General features: G+C 60.6%; 1 protein-coding gene across 3 annotated transcripts in view; it reads right to left on the bottom strand.

The window, feature by feature from the left end:
- The window catches only part of RBFOX3 (RNA binding fox-1 homolog 3), a 427,350-nt gene that overhangs the window by 287,618 nt on the left and 126,514 nt on the right, over window positions 1-13,218 (bottom strand). The gene's annotated exons all lie outside the window — the stretch shown is intronic.

Raw genomic sequence — 13,218 nt, 5'->3', positions numbered from 1 at the left:
CCCTGGTGATCGCCCCCTCCCCAGGCTCCTCCCCCTGCCATCTGCATAAGAGCAGGATGGGATCCCGGCTTCCCTGCAGGGGGGGGGGGGGGGGTCCCATGGAGCTCTCCGTGCTGGGTGGGGACACACGGCAGATGGGTCCTTCTAGAAATGCCAGGAACCACTCACTCATCAGGCAGCCGACAGGCATCTGCCACGTGTTGGCACCGCAGAGATGCACAGGGAGTGCCATGGCTGGTGGGGAAGGCCGGTCCATGAGTAGCTGCCCTAAGGTTGTCCATCAGTCCTCTTGCATGACAGACAAGGGAGGGCGAGATATTCTGAAATGTGCATGTGCACACGTGTGTGTGTGTGTGTGTGTGTGTGTGCGCGCGCGCGCGCACACGTGCAGTGGGGAGCGGCCTTGGGCGGGCCTGGAGAGGCCTGGGGTCGGGGTGGGACCAGGCAGAGGCACAGAGGCCTGGTGGCAGAGGGCAGCCTCGAAGCCCATCTCCATGTGGCCAGAGCAGAGGACCCGGGAGACGGGGCCGGGGTCATGCAGGGCAGGGCTATGCAGAGGAAGCTACCTCAGCTCAGACAGGGCTCATGGAGGGGAGGTCTCGGGATGGAGGTCCAGACTCGTCAACCGGCCTCTGTCCTGAGAGCTGACTCTTGCTGTACCCCCCCTCTCACCCAGGGCCCTGGTGGTGCTTTTGCCTCCTGTGGGGGCTGTGGGGTGGTGCAGGGGGCAGGAGAAGGGGATCCTTGTGGCTCCAGCTTCTTCTGCCCCGGGGACCAACTCTGTTAGAAGTGGGGGGCCCCAGACAGCCAAGTCCAACCTGAAGTTGGCTTTTCACTTTTGTGCCTGTGTTACTTCCAGCCCCTACCCCAGCTGCCCTCTGGATTCCCTGCACTGCCCCGCTGCCCCCCACTCCTGGGAGGCCTGCTGTGACCTTGGCTGGTTCCTGCGACCTCAGAGACAGATGACCGTGACTGACAGCTGCCCATGCGAACATGGTTCATTCAAGGCTCCATTAGGGGTGAGAGGCACGACAGGGTCGTTCTGCCTGACCCCTCCCCCATCCCCTTCCTTCCCCTGGCTCCTCCAGAATCATAAAGAGATGATTAAATAAATAATGAGTGCAGGAAGGCCGTGCCGGAGCGGGAAAGCCCAGGGCACCTCTGAACTGCAGCTGCAAATCACTGTCACCCTCCATCACGCGGCCCTGACGCCAGGCTCTGGGGTCACGAAGGGCTGGGACTAGGGAACCTCCCAGGCAGCCCGGAATCAGGAGACCCCGTTCCCAAACACAAGGCTCCCCAAACATGCCCACTAGAGGCAAGCACTGGGCAGCACCCTCTGAAACCCCCTCTCTCCCGGAACAGGGGGTCTTTGGAAGACATTTGGCCTGATTGCGTTGTCCTCTGGGGATCTGGAAACCCATGTATTCTAGCGCCCGTCACACCCGTCCTTCTGCAACGAGCAGACCTGGGGAGACACACGCCCACGCCCGCGTGCACACACGCCCGCGCACACACCCCAATGCCAACCAGGGCTCACGTGGAGCTACAGGGACTTTATGTTTAAGAGCAACACAACCCCCTTCTGTGCTGCTGGACAGGGCTTGTGCCCGTGGAGCTCCCACTATGCTGGCCCCCGGGACCGCTCTAAACCCACAGGCCCAGCCAGCCCGCAGGCACTGGGTTTTATATGTTCTGTCTCTCTCTTCCCCCTTCCCAGCCCCAGCCGGCTCCTCCACATAATAAAATTAAAAAGGGAATAAAATCTGCCCGTTTTCCACAGAAAGGTCTAGAAGGATCTGGAAGCAATCCATTTCCCCTGCTCTCTAAGATTAAACGATGAGCCAAGGCCCCCTGTGCATGGCTCCAGCCTCACGGAGCAGAGGCGCTCTGCCTACTCCAGCTCAAAATGCTAATCTGGTTCTCTGGGATCTCTGGAAACAGCTGGAAAATTCGCCCCATGTCGCAGCACAGCCAGGCTACACAGATGTGGGCTCCTCTCCTCGCTGGGGCCTCCCGTTTCTCCCCCCCCCCCCCCACCTGGCCCAGGACCGTAAGGGGCGGGCAGGGGGACAGGCTGGCCAGGAGGCTCATCCGGGTGCCAGGGGAGGCCGCCTGTCTGGTGGGACCTGCACTGTCTCCCTCCGGATTCCGGGTCAGACGTCGTCATTAATCCCCAGGGTGCCCACTTCCTGACTCTCTTGTACAGCCAGGACTCTCCCCCGCACCTCCTCCAGAAGGGAGGGATATCGGGGCAGGAGCAGAGTGGCAGCAGGGGAAGGAAGGCAAGGGGTGGGGTGAGGTCCGCAAGGCACTGCCTGGGAACTCGCCTGCAGGGGAAATGAATGTGGGCCATGAGTCCCCGCAGCTCAGTGTTTTCGTGTGTCCGGATGCGGGGCAGGGAGCTGGGGAAATCTCTTTCTTCTCCTCCTCCCCAAACCACCAGCTTCCTTGCAAATTCCAGACTTCCCGTGATCTTAATTTTATGGTTCACATTTTCTGCCAGCAGAATCCCGGATGACAAGGTAGAAAGTCTGCCTTGATTAACTGTCCCTCCGGCGCTGAGGCAGGGCCCGGCATGATAAATAGCGGGAATAAAACCGAGAGAGGCGTGTGGCAGGCAATCGTGGGCCCGGCAGTAAATCCCGGCTCTGATGGGGCCGAGATGAGCCGGTTATTTTATGGAGGGGGCGCGCGGCTGGAAACAGAGCAGCTCACAGAGCCAGCGGCCTCCCCCCCAGACGGCCCCCCTCCGGCCCCAGGGCCCCCTCCCGCCTCCGGCTCCCATGCAGTGGATATTGTTTAAGTAAGATAGAGTGGAATCGCTCTATTGTGTCATTGATTTTTAATAAAAACAGGTAACATGCTGCAAATCTGGCGGGTATTTCATTTCTGCTCTGCTTTGCCCAGATGTCCAGTAACTTCCCCCAAGGGCGCCATCCAATGGGCAGTGGCAGCTGGCAGGGGGCGGGCCCAGGGTTCTGCGAGGTGTCCAGGAGGTCTGGGCTCTCTGCCCTCTGTGCACAAGCACGCACAAACACCCAGTGAACACACGGGTGTGCATACGTGTGAACGAGCACATGCGTGTCAGCACGCAGCTCCAAACCCACGATGCTCTCGGCACGCTACTTGCACACACACATACGAGTTTTGTGTGCACACGCACGCACGTGTGTGAGCATGTGCGTGCAGGCATGTACACGCAGATGCACGTGCGCACACGCGCCCGCCGGGCCAGCGAGGAGGGACAGACCGAGCCTGAGCTCTCCTTCCAGCCCAGCTTAGTCTCCGGTGACCTTGAGTCTGACATGAGTAAGGCAGAGTGTCCAGGAGTGAGAAAAGGCATGTGAGCGGGGACAGCAAAGCTGGAACAGCAGCAGCAAAGGAGGACAAGGGAAAGGCTTGGGGGGCCGGGGGGGTGCGTCCCCAGCGGACCACGGGGAGCCTGAGCCCCACACGCCCCAGGCGGACCGTCTCCCAAGCCCCTAGCAACAGCACCCACCGGCCACAGCCAGGCCTCCCAGGTGGGTCCCTGCCGGGTGCGCCGGAATCACGGGACGAAGCTAACGTCTGCCTGATTTATGGGCGGACCTCTGTGCGCTGCTTGCCTGTAATCACGAGCTAGTAGCAGCCGTCTGTACAAGCAGCGGTGAGCCGAGGGCGAGCCTTACACTGCCAGGCGTTTCTAATGTTTCCCGAGCCTTTCCACAAGTGGTGTCTCCTTCCCCTTTCCTGTCCCTGTAGCTCTGGAAAGGCGGGAGCCTCAGAGTCTCCATCTGGCACATGAGGGACCTGAGAGGTGGGGACCTGGGCAGACCCCACTTCCTGCCTGACCTGCCCGCCAGCTGGGGCCCCATCTGCCATGCCTGGATCTTTCCGCCGGGGCTCTCCAGGGTCAGGGCAGGAAGCTCTTCGGCGCCCTCCGCTGACCTCCATCAGAGCAGCTCCGTCCTCAACACTTTGATTACCGGCCCTCCCCAGCGGACGTCACTCTTCACCAAGGAATCTGCAGCCAACTCACGTTTGATCCCTGGACCGCATTCCCCGGCCCCCACCCGCTGATGTGGCAGAGCCGCCAGCCTCAGCCTCTTCACCCTGGACCCCCTGCCCACGGACGACGGCGGAAGGGCCACCCCCAGCCCCGCCCCCCACTGCCAGGGTCCAGATCCCAGCGTCCGTTCTCCACCTTCACTCAGCCAAGCGTTTTCTCCCTCAGAGCGTCCCGCTCTCCCACCAACCCCGAGAAGGGCCTTAACGCTTCTCTTCGCACGCGGCCCCTGCAAGGCGAGCTGAGACCAGATCCGAGGCGTCCACGGCGGGTTGCAGCTGGGCCACAGGCTGGGACTGTCCCCACAGCTGGCTCCGGACCCCATGCGGCTTCTCCTCAGGTCACACGCACACTAGGGACACAGAAGGGCAGACGGGACCAGGATGCCAGGAGGGGACGTCGGAGGAAGGACTGTGGAGGAAGAGACGCAGTCCGGGAAAGAGCTGTAGGTGTGGGAGGCAGATCTGCACCCACGAGCAGCACGGCGTGGAGGGCTGAGCAGGGCTCCAGACGGGGCGCCTGCCTCGGGCTGCAGCCCGGGGCACTCTCTCTCGGGGCCTGCGGGTCTGTGGTGGGCTAGACAGCATCCGCCCACCGAAGTTCATGTCCACCAGAAACTCAGTATGTGACCTTATTTGGAAAAAAGCTCCTGTGTATGTAATTAAAATAAGGATCGAGGTGAAATCTCCTGGATTGGGGTGGGCCTGAAATCCAATGACGGTGGATTCTAAGAGACATACAGGAGACACAGAGAAACACGGCTGTGTTTCTCACGCAGCAGAGACGGCTGCGTGAAGGCCGAGGCAGAGATGGGAGTGACGTGCGCCGGCACCAAGCACCGTCGGCAGCCACCGGCACCCGGGACGGAGGCCTGGGACAGAAGCGGACCCTCCCTCAGAGCCTCCAGAAGGAGCCGAGCCTGCCCACACCTGGGCACGGACTTCGGGCCTCCAGAACAGGGAAGGAGAGAGCAAACTTTTGTTGTTCTTGGTGATTCCTCACAGCAGCCCTGGTCCGGGACCGCTCAGGACCAGGAGCTGTCCGATTCCACCCCTAGCCCAGTGCCCAGATCACGGTAGCTGCTCCGTGACACGGTATAGAGACTCACGTCGATGCAAAACAGACGGCAGTGGTGAAGGACGGATCGAGAGGTCAGGAGCCCGGGTCCCACCTTGGCCACTGGCCACGGAAATCCTGGCCCACAGCCAGGGCAGGCCCACCTGCCGCCCCCATCTGCCCCTCAGCCCATGTGTGGGAACCGCTCACTTGGGGCTCTGCGGAAGCTTCCAAGCAAAGACAAGATGCTGTTCTCCAAGGGGACACGGGATGGAAGGGGTGCCTTTGAGAGCCTCGCCTGCCCAGTGCCCCATCAGCTGTCGGCACTGAGCCCTGGGTTTGGGAGGGTGTGGTGGAAAAGACCCTCACCCAGCCTTCAGCAACAGCTGCAGGAACCTCCCCCACCCCTTCCTCCTGCTCTGGGCACACAGAGAGGACAGGAGAGGAGGAGGAGGAAGAGGAGGAGGGCAGGGGGAGGGGAGGGGAGGGGAGGGAAGAGGCGAAGTGCAGGGGGAAGGCACGGGAGGGGAGAGCAGAGGAAGGGCAGGGGGGAGAGAAGGGGAAGTGTGGGGGGGGCAAGTGGAGGAGAGGTGCAGGGGGAGGGGAAAAGATTTGCAATGGGGGAGCAGGGCGAGAGGGAGCGGGGGAAGGGAGGAGGGGAGAAGCGCAGGGGGTAGGCAGGGGAGGGGAGAGCAGTAGGAGGGGAGGGGAAGTGCAGGGGGAGGGCGAGGGGAGGGGAGGTGCAGGGGGAGGGCAGCGGGAGGGAAGGGCAGGTGCAGGAGACAGTATTCAGCAGTTAGAAGCATATGCTAAGTACTCCAAATGTGCTGGCTGCTGTTGTTAATATTTCATAGCAAAACGCACATTTAAAGGACAAAACCAAAGGCAGGGCCTTCGGACCTCATCGGGAGGCGCCGACAGCGCCGGGGGACAGAGCTAGAGAACAGCACGCTGGCTGATCAGATGGGGTGTGGGAACCAGACGCACGTTGAGGGTGGGGTGGAGGGGGGCGGCCACTCGGGAGAGGGTGGGGAAGCAAGGGGGACGCCCCCCGCCAAATCTGGGTGCCAGGAGGTCGGGACCTGAAGGGTTTGTTTTCCAAGCACCATCATCAGGACTCTCAGAGCCCCACTTGCTGGCTTCCGGCCGAAGGACCGAAGGACCAAACAGCCACGGGGGGGAGATCTCACTGCCAGGGCCTCCACGTGCTCTCGGTCCTGACAGCTGCTGGACCCCCCAAAGCAGGCCGGCAGGGACAGGCAGGCAGCCTGGCATTGTGGAGTGTCTCCGGCTGCCTGGAGGCCAGAGTCCTGGGCACCGCCATCCGGAGAGAACCACAGATTAGGGGAGAGGGGACGCCTAACCCCTCTCGAACCACCCTCCCCTGACCTCTGCTGCCCTCTGCTCTGTGCCGACCCCACAAGCTGCTGGGCCGGACCCCTGCCTGAGCTGGTGCAGCCAGGCCAAGGATGGATGTGTGTGCTTGTGTGTGTGTGTGTGTGTGTGTGTGTGTGTGTGTGTGCTTGCCACTCGCCCACCCTCACTCGTGCTCACACACGCACACTCACTGCGAAAATTAACAAAGGGAAGCCTCGGCCAGAATGCAGTCCGGTGGCAGGGGGAGCTCACTCCCTATCACTTGGTATTGACTGCAGACCCAACTGGAGAAGAGAGAGCACCTCGTAGGTGGATACCCCAGCAAGTGGGAGGAAGATTTCCACCGGCCCCTGGCAACGGCTCAGCCAATGAGAGACGGTCACAGTTCAGCCAATGAGAGACGGTCACAGCTCAGCCAATGAGAAGCCACCATACTTCCAACTCCCAGTTTACTCCAATGGACTTTCTGTTTACAACAGCCCTCCCCGCCCCTGCATCCTCCTTTCCTCTATAAAAGAGCTTCCTCTGCGTTTTTCTCAGAAACTTGCCTGTGGTTCTCCTGTAGCTTGCGTGCCAAGGAATGCAACTCTCTGCTATTCTGGAATAAACCCATCGCCAGTTTTGTTTTTCCACGTACATGTGGCGGTACATGCACACGCTCGCCGTGCATCTGGAAACATAAGCCTCTTCCCCATCGTCTGTGGGCCACCCTGTGGCCTCTGGCTCCGCCGTGTGCAAGACGAGGAAGGGAGCATGGACGAACAGGCCCGTGGGCAGTGCAAGACCGGGCCCTGGGTGACCCGCCAGGGATGACCGCAGGGACAGGCCCGGCCTCCCCAGGCTGCAGGGCAGCCTAGAGCGACAGCAGCAAGAACAGAAGCACGGAGCGTTTGCTCACCACTTGCCAGGCACTAACCGTTAGTCCTCACAGCCTGCCTCTGAGACACGATGGGAGGATCCTGGGCTCGGAGGCAGGCCCCACTCTGCCCCTGCAGTGCCCTGCAGTGCACTCTGCCCCTGCAGTGCCCCTGCAGTGCCACAGTCGGCGGGCGCGTCACTGTAGGTGACAGAGACAGAAGGAACCCAGGGACGATGAGAAGCGGACTGCAGACCAGACCCATCTGAGGCTTGCCTGGCAGATTCCGGGCCGGCCCTCGGGGCTGATCGGTTTCTGTGACCTCACAGTGGGACCAGGGTCGGGACCAGCTGGGACACGCCCACCCTGTCACCTCTCCCATGGCCTGTGTGTCGTCACACTCATGTTGAGCCATCCCTTCTAGTTCACGCTTCTTCACAAGATACTTTCCGAGCTCAGCAAGGCCAGGGAATGGCCGGGCACATGTCACCAGCTCTGAACTCACTTCCCTTGTGACACGCATCCACACCCATGGAGCGGATGGGCTGAACACGGCACCCGCGGTGTGCACAGTCCACCCTGAGCAGCACAACCAAAGCCCTCTGTGCCCAGCACCCCCTTCCCACCTCCCCACAAGCGCCCAAGCTACCCAGGCTTCCCCACTGTCCCCTGTTGTGACCTGTCTTCCTCCCTTAAAGCACGGCCCAGACCTGTTCTTCATAAGCCCTGTGTCTCGGTTTGTATTTTATGGGCCTGTATCGGCTCCCAAACGGTATCTACAGATACCGCAGAATATCTAAAATACACAAAGAACGTTTTCATCACCCCAAAAGAAATCCTGTGCTCATTCACAGTCCTTCCCCGCTCCCCCATCCCGACCAGCTGCTGGCAGCCATCCATCCTCTGTCTCTGGATTCACCATCCTGGACATTTCATGTCAGCGGAACCCTAGGACACATGGCCTTTTGTGTCTGGCTGCTTTCACTCAGCATCATCACATTCTCGAGGTCCACCTGTGTCGTAGTAGGTGTAAGAGCTCCGTCCCTTTTTAAAGGCCAAGTACTATTCCAACTGCACGGACAGGCCACATTAGGTTTATCCCTCCAGCCGCTGACAGACGCCGGGCGGTTTCCACCTTTTGGTAATTGTGACGACGCTGCTACGAACGTTCGTGCACAGGCTGTTTTGTGTGCATGTGCTTCCACTGGCCTCGGGTCTGTTACGGAGTGCGTTTTCTTGAAAGAGGTCCCAGCGTCCCAAGGGAAAGCCAAATGAAGCCCAGGACCCTGGAGCAGAGTTCCCAAAACGCGTTTTCTAAACGGAAGCAGCCTCGATGAAGGATGGATGGGCTTGGCCTTCAGAGAGGTGCCCTAGGGCTCAGAGACTCCTTTCTCTGCTAATCACTAGCCACCCCCCCTCACCCCCTGCAGAGCTGGGAGGGCCGCCTCTGCTTCCCCAGCACACGGCCCACACAGAGTGGCCTCACCATTGCTGACAGCCTGCCTTTCGGGACCGCCCTTCCCCACACCCCTCTCCCCCGCGATTTCCCTCCAGATCTGCGCCAGCTCAGGGCCCACACAGAACATTCCCCCACACGGCCGGTCCTGCCTTCACAGACACACAGTCTGGGTCCAGGTAGAGGCATGGGAGGCAAGCCTGAATGCTGTCCACACGTGGAGCATTCCAGATCAGTTTCACCCCCAGGTGATGCTTGGCAATGCCTGGAGACGTTTCGGGGCGTCATGACTGGGAGACTGGCATCCAGTGGGCAGAGGCCAGGGATGCGACCGAACATCCCCCAGTGACAGGACAGCCCTCGCACAAAGAACTCTCTGCTCCAACCATCCACAGGGTTTAGGTTTAGAAACCCCGCCCTTGGAGGGAAGTCCCAAGAGGTGACAGCTCCCGTGAGTCCCTGGAAGCCTCAACCACCCGGCCAGCCGGCCGAGCAGAGAGCGCTCACCCCGTCGAGAGCCTGCAAGGTCAGCGCTGTCTCATCTATCCCACTACTTCCAGGACACAGAATCCCATACTTCCAGAAGGCTCCAGAGGCTTCTCTCCCAGCTCCAAGCCCAGGACAGGTTTCCTTCTTTCTTCTCCAGGCAGCAGAGTGGCAGATCCCTGGTCCGGAGTCGTGGGGAGCGGGAGGAGCGGAGCGGTGTTGTCCCACCCTGGGGTCCTACACACCTCACCGCACCCCAGGACCCAAGGCCAAAGCTCCCCTTAAGACCCCTCCCTTTCACCTCCACATCCTCTCAGAACCAGCATGGATGTGCAGCCACTGCCTCCCGTGTGTGCGGCCAGAGTGTGAACCCGTCGGCAGGAAACATAACCCAGCCCAATTGGGACACCTGCTTTCAGGGTGCTTCAGTCTAGGGAGGTGCTCTGCAAGTGGGTGCAGCTCCCGACTCGGTCAGCTTCTGAGACGCCCTCGAGCAGATTTCAGGGCTGGGGCTCCAAGCTGCAGGGAAATTAAACTTCCAGCCTCAGCCCCGCCCCACGGGCGGCCGTGTCTACTGGTGGGAACACAGAGGTCATGCTGGCACCGTCCCTCCTCCCGTGTGCCGGGCAGGGCAGGAGCTGCCGCGCATCTCCCCTGTACGGGAGGGCCAAGTGAGGTGCAGGGAAGTTGCCTGAGTCAGGAAGGGGAGAAGGGCTCAACCCAGGACTGGGTGCCCCGAGCCTGGCTCAGCCACCACCCCGGCTCCCCCACCTGTGACTCGTGGGGAGTTTCTTGCAGGCAGTGGGGAAGCAGTTGGAAGGCTTCCCTCTGTTCTGTGCTGTGCTGCCCATCGGAGCGCCCCCCTGGCACAGTCGGGATGAGCCCTATCATGGGTCAGGTGCAGCTACAGGAAAGGGGGGTTGTGGGGGGGGACACGATTTGGACAGAGGCACCTAAATTGAAGCCTCTGGACATTACAGGAGATTGAATTATGTTCCTCAAAGGGACATGTCCAAGTGTTACCCCTGGACTCTTAGACTGTGACCTCATTTTGGAACACGAGTCTAGAGTGGCATGAGATCCAATGGCCAGCATCTTTATAAGAAACAGAAGAAGAGAAGGACGCACAGAGAAGGTCACGTGACGACAGAGGCAGAGATGGAGGGACAAGGCCCTAAGCCAAGGGGCGCCTGGGCCTCCAGAAGCTGGGAGGCGGGAGGGATCCCCCCCAAACCTTCACTTCAGGCACCTCAAATCTCAGGCTTCCAGCCTCCGGAGCTGTGACAGACTCCATTTCTGTTGTTCTGAGGTTACTGTTAACAGCAGCCCCAGGACACTGGCACAGACATGCTCGAGGGTTGGGGTGAAGCACTTCCACTTAAAGCTGTGCCCAGGGCAGGGTCAGTACAGGAACCCGGTCTTGCCACCCTCGCCGCTGGGTTGGCAGCCCCTGCCTAAGGGACAGCAGCCGCCAAGATGCCCCTCGTGGAGGCTCTGAGGCAGGCCAGCACGATGGGAGTCTGGCGGTGGACCGGCTCAGGAGGACGCTCCGGCTGCCGGCAGGCATGCTCCCACTGCGGTCACTGCTGTGTCCCCCTGCCTCAGAGCCACCGGGGCGGGGCCGCTTTGCGGGACGGTGGGGTGGGGGGTGTTACCCAGAAGCCCGGGCCCTTCTCCCAGTCTTCCCTGAGTGGGGAGAGCAAAACAAAACCTCCCGACGCTGGTCCCACGCTGGGAGGCAGGGGAGGAGGCCCCGGATCCATCCTGGCACTGGGCTTCCTTTCGCTCCCGTGAAGGAAATTAACATTTGATTACAGCAGGAGCAGAACAGAACACAGCCCGGAGAAGGCAGTGGGGACCTGTCACTCACCGCCCGTCTCCCTCCTCCGGCCACCCCGGCCTCCGGCCTCCGCCAGCGGCAGCCCCTCCGTGTCTCCAGTGATGGTGGCGCGCAATGCATTTCGGGGAAGTCAGCGAGAATTTCCCAAGCCCTCCAGCCACCCCACCCCATGCACTCCAGCCCAATTTATGAAACAAAAACCATCCCGAAGCCTCCGATCTTTTCCACCCAGAGGTATTTCGAAATTTTGCATAATTGCCAATTAAGATCATTTTCATCATCCGATCGCGGGTGAATATTCCCGCGTGCTTATTGGAAGCGCGTGCGCGCGCGCACACGTACACACACACGTGCGTGCTGTTTGCACGTGGCCAGTGTAGACCCCACGGGGCGCCTCCCTTGGTGGACACTGCTTCTGGACGCCAGGTGGGCAGCGGGCCCCAGACCTCCAACGGCCTGTGCCCGCGGGCGTACACACAGCCTCGGGCTTGCGCACGGTGGCAGCCGAGGGCATCTGGGCAAGAGTGGCCACGATGGGCCGCCCCAGCCCTGCCGGTCTGCAGCAGGGTCAGCACATCCCCGCGATCCAGCCCGCCCGCCTGTTAATTAATCACTCATTAGGCTAATCGCAGCTATCTCGTTTCCCACCAGGAGGGAAAGACATTAGCGCAGTGAACGCCAACCCCAAAAGCAAGTAATGGGCCTGCAGGAAGGCAGGAGGAAAAAAACCAGAGCCGGAAGTTTCTAAAAGCTGTGCGGGCCTCACAACAGCGCAGACAGCGTGCGTGTGCGGGAACACTCTGAGCACAGACGCAAGGGACGTGAAAGCCCACTGGGGTGTGCGACACTGTGCACCCTCCCTGTCCAACCGAGGGCGGGGCTGGGACAGAGACGGCTCCCGCTCCAGTCGCGAGCAGGTGACTCTTCGGGCCGAGACGGGAGGCCTGGGCCTGGAACAGGAGTGACTCTGGGACTGCAGCAAACAGGCCAGGGAGAGGCAGTCCCAAGCCGTCGATGCTGATGTGCTCATCCCACACCAGGCATTGGGTCCCGGGGTGCTGCGTCCAGGAAAATGGACCACCCCAAAATTCCAAGAGGAATCCCAGGTGCATCTGAGGGAGGAAAGGACCAGACTACAGCTGTCAGCAACTTGCCACAGCCCAGGTGCCGGGCTGGTGAACAACAGAGCTCCAGGAGACCCGCCGGGGAAACCGCTTTGGACAAGGCGCTGTTTTTACGTGTAATCAAGACTAGTGTCAATGCCCGTGTTCGAAAAGATAGATCCTAAGAGGGAAGAAAATTTGACAAGTGGAACCTACGGTAAGGAAAGCCCCAAGTGGGCTTTGCCAAGTGAGGGCTGGTGGTCCTGGGCGGGAGGCCGGGACAGCCCCCTCCGAGGCCCCCCAACTCCCCCGCCCCCAGCACAAGGGGCCCCGCCTGAGCCCGAGGCCGTGTTTCCCCCCCAGGAGTTTCCGCCCACAGATAGGCTAGACCCTTCCCGCTGCCTGCCTGGTGTCATTAGGACTATTTGCTACCGAAATGCACAATTAGTGGAGGCTGTAATGATGTTCAGGTGTCATTTGCGAGAAATTGAATCCAAACACCTGGGTAGTAAATGAGTAAAAAAGGTATTAGGAAATTGGGTTTTAACTGTTTTATGCTAATTTATTCTGCTCAGCCATTAGAGTCAACCCGAAGCAGGGGGGACTGTCAGTGTGGCAACAGTCACAGGCAGAGACGGGCTGGGAAGAAGCTGTCACCTTCGCTGTGTTTGGAGGCCAGAGACAAGCACGCAGAAACGTCATCTGGGGGACGGGGAGGAAGTTGGCGCGGTGTGTGTTCAAATCCTCTGGGGAGACCAACCTTCTCACCTTGACTGCAACTCAACCGGGGGACCGGAACCAGGGGTGAGGCGTACCCTAGGATCAAACCCGGCGGGAGGGAAACCGTCCTCTAATGAGGTCCCTGCGGCCATCACAGGCCATTACACCCGACTCAGAAGGCACCTACGGAACACCCGAGTTCACATCCCTGCTCTGCTGCTCACTTGCCGTGAGACCCTGGGCAAGCTGTCTGATCCCCCAAACCTTCCCTCCACC

The sequence above is a fragment of the Neofelis nebulosa genome, chromosome 16 (assembly GCF_028018385.1).
Source record: "Neofelis nebulosa isolate mNeoNeb1 chromosome 16, mNeoNeb1.pri, whole genome shotgun sequence".
NCBI lineage: Eukaryota > Metazoa > Chordata > Mammalia > Carnivora > Felidae > Neofelis > Neofelis nebulosa.
The sequence above is the reverse complement of the archived record's forward strand: the minus strand, read 5'-3'. Positions and strand labels throughout refer to the sequence as shown.